Genomic DNA, 6000 nt, shown 5'->3' with positions numbered 1-6000 from the left:
GTGAATAAATGATATAGTTCAGTAAATAGTTAAACAACTGTAGCTAGCTACAGTGTGTTACATTCAATGCAGAGCAGCTTGCAGAGCTGAGATTGCTGAGCAGAGACAGGGCTTTGTTGATATTGGCAGTTCAGCAGCACCACATCGCTTGTGCGTGGAACGTGCGTTTACGCACTGGAGAGCGCGTTACTGGCACAGCTAGTGGGACGTTCGTCTGTTCTGTGAATTGGCTGAAGGTAGGAGGGGAGGAGGCGGATTGTGAATGGATAGGACTGTACGGGATAAGGATATGCGGAGCGGCAGGTTCGCTTCCGGGCTCCAACAGATCAGTAGTCTATAGAGAAAGAGCAGCGGTTAATTGTACCTTCTTTATGAGTTTTAGTTGGCTACAGCAGGAGAGAACGCCGGTGGAATAATTTGTTTTTATCGGTGCCGGTAAAAACCTTCTGTTCATACAAAAAGTCCTGGAGCTCAAATCGATCATAACGGCAACAATAAAGACAAGGTAAGGAACTGTCCAGTTGCTTCTCAAACAAACCAATCATGTTTTATTAATAATTGAAGCAATGTTTATCGATATCAATACTGATGAGGCTGGCAAACATCTGTTATTTGTGCCATGCCCAACTTGTTTATGGTGTAAGTTATATTTTCACCTGCTTTTGTAGGCTACACTCTGATTATTTTTTTCTTAAGTTCTAAGCCAACCTAAGCTGGTAACTGCTCTGTGTTCTCTCCCCCTGTTCTCTTCCTTTATTCTGTTGCATTGTGCATTATTTGGCACATGTTATACACTTAACTATTTTAAACAAGCTAGTGGCCTACAGTATGAATACCTATTATTATGACTTAGACACTGTACAATAATATGTATTGACGCAGTTTATAGATTTTACTTCGTTTGTGCCATTTCATCATTGCCAGTAATGTTAATTTATTTGTTTATCTCAGATAAGATCATCTACCAATATGAGAAGAGAACATGCACATGCATTTCTTTCCATCACCTTCATTTACTTACTCTCACTGCTGCTATCAGATGATGACCCAGCCTGGTCTCAGACTAGACGTAACATAGTACATGAAAATCCGGGACGCTCAAATTAGTATGATATGTTACGTTTGGTATGGTTACCTAAGACAGAGATGGTTACTTAAGGCAAAAATGAAAGTAGGGTGGATGGATGAGTGGGCGTATAACCCGAACGTCTAACAATCCAAAGGTTCCGAGTTCAAATCACATCATGGACAACTTTAGCATTATAGCTAATTAGCAACCTTTCAACTACTTACTACTTTTAGCTACTTTGCAACTACTTAGCATGTTAGCTAACCCTTCCCTTAACCTTAACCCTTTTAGCTAACCCTTCCCCTAACCTTGACACTTTTAGCTAACCCTTCCCCTAACCTTGACCCTTTTAGCTAACCCTTCCCCTAACCTTGACCCTTTTAGCTAACCCTTCCCCTTTAACCTAACTCCTAAACTTAACCTTAACCCTAACCCCTTGCCTAGCTAACGTTAGCCAGCTAGCTAACGTTAACCACCTAGCTAGAATTCGTAACATATCATACTTTTTGCAAATCCATAACATTTACATTTTACATTTTGCAAATTCATAACATATAATACGAATTGTAATTCGTAACATATCATACAAAATGGGTGACGGACATCCACAAATTAATACAAACCTTACGAAATGTAACATATCATACTAAATGTGAATTTACGTACAGAATAATACGAAATGCTCCGAGACCACATTACATGACCGACTGAGGTATCACACCAAAACATGCTTGTTTTCTTGTAAATATGCTGTAAACATGCACATGCTGCTTTTCGACTGTAACACCAGTGTTACACTAGTGTATACACCCTTATGTTATACTAGGGAAATCATGTTTCCATAGCTAGGGCTGACAGTGAGGACTTGTGAAGAGCAGAATCAACAACCTCTGCATAATCAAAACAGTTGCTTTGTGAGAAGGTGTTAAAGATCAGTTAGCCATTGTTATGTAAATACAAGTTGAAAAGTACCCAGTGGCCTGGCTTTGGCCCCAAGTGAGAGCAGGTCCGCCGAAGCCATGGCCCAGTGAGACACGGGTGCCGGCCTTTTGGGTAAAAAACACTGGGGTAAATCCTGTATGGAAATGCACCAACAAGGTGTTAATTATGAGGACGGCACGAGTCCAGGGGGACAATAAAGACATAACAGACAACAGACACGGGCAGACACAAACAAACAGCCAGCCACAGACTTACAACTTCGGCCTGAGTTTCCTGTTTCCTGGGAAAGACCAACAATGGGAGAGAGAAAGCATGTGATATCCTGTGTCATTCAATGGTTGTTGAAATAGCTATACATGCTGAGAACAGGCAGTGCTAATATGGCTGTCCCTGTCGCTACAGTGATATTGAACAAAAGCATGGGGCTGATTTGTAAAGGGGTCAATATTGAATTTGCGGTTCATAAAATAAGTGGCACGCACGCACACACACACACATAGACAGACAGACACAGACAGCTATGTCTTACTATACTTGTGAATACTTTTTGGGGCCCAACAATTGATTCCCATTCAAAATCCTATTTCCCTTAACCCTTAACCTAACCCCTAAACCTAAAATAGCCTTTTTACAAGTGAGGACTGGCAAAATGTCCTCACTTTTCTGTTTTAGTTGGTTGACTATTCTTGTAAGGACTTCTGGTACTCACAAGTATAGTAAAACGTGTACACACACACACACACACACACACACACACCATTACAGTAGAGTACAAAAGCAGGACAGCATTGTGTTGACTTTAGTCTAGGATGTTCAGTTGCTTTTAATGGGGTCAGCGCTTCCAATTCAATAAAGCTATTAACTGTCACAGAAGATTCCATCGCTGGTGCCCAGCCAGCACAGATAAGTTATTTGACAATCAGAGTACAATAATGGACCCATCAATACAATCTAGCCTTTCAGAGTGTAAACAATAGAAACATACAGTTGAAGTTTACATACACTTAGGTTGGAGTCATTAAAACTCGTTTTTCAACCACTCCACAAATTTGTTGTTAACAAACTATACTTTTGGCAAGTCAGTGAGGACATCTACTTTGTGTATGACACAAGTAATTTTTCCAACAATTGTTTACAGACAGATTATTTCACTTATAATTCACTTCATCACAATTCCAGTGGGTCAGAAGTTTACATACACTACGTTGACTGTGCCTTTAAACAGCTTGGAAAATTCCAGAAAATTATGTCATGGATTTAGAAGCTTCTGATAGGTTAATTGACATAATTTGAGTCAATTGGAGGAGTACCTGTGGATGTATTTCAAGGCCTACCTTCAAACTCAGTGCCTCTTTGCTTGACATCATGGGAAAATCCAAAGAAATCAGCCAAGACCTCAGATAGTAAATTGTAGACCTCCACAAGTCTGGTTCATCGTTGTGAGAAATTTCCAAATGCCTGAAGGTACCACGTTCATCTGTACAAACAATAGTACGCAACTATAAACACCGTGGGACCACGCTGCCGTCATACTGCTCAGGAAGGAGACGCGTTCTGTCTCCTAGAGATGAACGTACTTTGGTGCGAAAAGTGCAAATCAATCCCAGAACAACAGCAAAGGACCTTGTGGAGATGCTGGAGGAAACAAGTACAAAGTATCTATATCCACAGTAAAACGAGTCCTCTATTGACATAACCTGAAAGGCCACTCAGCAAGGCAGAAGCCACTGCTCCAAAACCGCCATAAAAAAACCAGACTACGGTTTGCAACTGCACATGGGGACAAAGATCGTACTTTTTGGAGAAATGTCCTCTGGTCCGATGAAACAAAAATAGAACTGTTTGACCATAATGACAATCTTTCTGTTTGGAGGAAAAAGGGGGACTTTGCAAGCCGAAGAACACCATCCCAACCGTGAAGCACGTGGGTGGCAGGATCATGCTGTGGGGGTGCTTTGCTGCAGGAGGGACTGGTGCACTTCACAAAATAGATGGCATCATGAGGAAGGAAAATTATGTGGATATATTGAAGCAATATCTCAAGACATCAGTCAGGAAGTTAAAGCTTGGTCACAAATGGGTCTTCCAAATGGACAATGACCCCAAGCATACTTCCAAAGTTGTGGCAAAATGGCTTAAGGACAACAAAGTCAAGGTATTGGAGTGGCCATCAGAAAGCCCTGACCTCAATCCTATAGAAAATTTGTGGGCAGAACTGAAAAAGCGTGTGCGAACTGAAAAAGTGTGTGCGAGCAAGGAGTCCTACAATCCTGACTCAGTTACACCAGCTCTGTCAGGAGGAACGGGCCAAAATTCACCCAACTTATTGTGGGAAGCTTGTAGAAGGCTACCCGAAACGTTTGACCCAAGTTAAACAATTTAAAGGCAATGCTACCAAATACCAATTGAGTGTATGTAAACTTCTGACCCACTGGGAATGTGATGAAATAAATAAAAGCTGAAATAAATCATTCTCTCTACTAGTATTCTGACATTTCACATTCTTAAAATAAAGTGGTGAACCTAACTGACGTAAGACAGGGAATATGTACTAGGATTAAATGTCAGGAATTGTGAAAAACTGAGTTTAAATGAATTTGGCTAAGGTGTATGTAAACTTCCGACTTCAACTGTACCTTTTCTGTCTAGACGTAACTGTTTAGCCTACAGAGGCAACACATGCAGAAACCTGGGCCTGGGAATAGTGTTATTTCCCACCTTTAGACCAATCCTTTCTTTTGTCCTAAGATTTGGTCATCAGCATTTCTGTTTTTCCCACACACCTATCATTTGAATGTTTTTTTTTCATGCACATTGAACAGGAAGATTGGTAGTTATTCGATACTGTGGTCATACAGGTTCGTACAAATCATGTTATTTGACAGAGTGAGCAGGTCCTGTTGAATAGGTTTTCCAAACAGGGCATTGTAGTCTACAGGCAATACTCTAAACCCTTTTACTGAATAAAGATTACCACAAAAATACATAATAGGAAAAAAAGACTAACGCAATAAGTTAATGACCTCTCTCTTCTCAATGTTATGAACTTTTGTAGAATTTCAAATAGTTTCTCTAGTTCAGTATGCTTGCTTTTATGAGTAGGCCTACTAGTGTGGCTACTCAACTTGATTATGGTGGTGCCTAATGTAAGTTCATGCCCCAAAGCAGTGCTGGTCAATGCCTGTTTGTGGGGCAACAGTAATCTTTAGGCTTAGCAGTGGAAATCAATTCAAAGCCCCTCGCACTTTAGATGGCAGGGTGTACAGTTGAAGTCGGAAGTTTAAATACACTTAGGTTGGAGTCATTCAAACTTGTTTTCAACCACTCCACACATTTCTTGTTAACAAACTATAGTTTTGGCAAGTCGGTTAGGACATCTACTTTGTGCATGACACAAGTAATTTCTCCAACAATTGTATAGAGACAGATTATTTCACTTATAATTCACTGTATCACAATTCCAGTGGTCAGAAGTTTACATACACTAAATTGACTGTGCCTTTTAAACAGCTTGGAAAATTCCAGAAAATGATGTCATGGCTTTAGAAGCTTCTGATAGGCTAATTGACATTATTTGAGTCAATTGAGGTGTACCTGTGGATGTATTTCAAGGCCTACCTTCAAACTCAGTGCCTCTTTGCTTGACATCATGGGAATATCCAAAGAAATCAGCCAAGACCTCAGAAAGTAAATTGTAGACCTCCACAAGTATGGTTCATCCTTGGGAGCAATTTCCAAACGCCTGAAGGTACCACGTTAATCTGTACAAACAATAGTACGCAAGTATAAACACCATGGGACCACGCAGCCGTCATACCGCTCAGGAAGGAGACGCGTTCTGTCTCCTAGAGATGAACGTACTTTGGTGTGGAAAGTGCAAATCAATCCCAGAACAACAGCAAAGGACCTTGTGAAGATGCTGGAGGAAACAGGTACAAAAGTATCTATATCCACAGTAAAACGAGACCTATATCGACATAACCTGAAAG

At 40.6% G+C, this 6000-nt stretch overlaps 1 protein-coding gene across 1 annotated transcript in view; it reads left to right on the top strand.

Moving 5' to 3' along the window:
- The first annotated feature begins 267 nt into the window (after positions 1-267).
- The window catches only part of LOC121578268 (FERM domain-containing protein 4B), a 70153-nt gene continuing 64420 nt past the window's right edge, over positions 268-6000 (top strand). The window contains exon 1 of the mRNA XM_041892512.1: positions 268-505. The gene's annotated coding sequence lies outside the window, so the exon portion shown is untranslated. The remainder of the gene's footprint in view (positions 506-6000) is intronic.

This window comes from Coregonus clupeaformis, chromosome 12, assembly GCF_020615455.1.
Source record: "Coregonus clupeaformis isolate EN_2021a chromosome 12, ASM2061545v1, whole genome shotgun sequence".
NCBI classification, from domain to species: domain Eukaryota; kingdom Metazoa; phylum Chordata; class Actinopteri; order Salmoniformes; family Salmonidae; genus Coregonus; species Coregonus clupeaformis.
The sequence above is the reverse complement of the archived record's forward strand: the minus strand, read 5'-3'. Positions and strand labels throughout refer to the sequence as shown.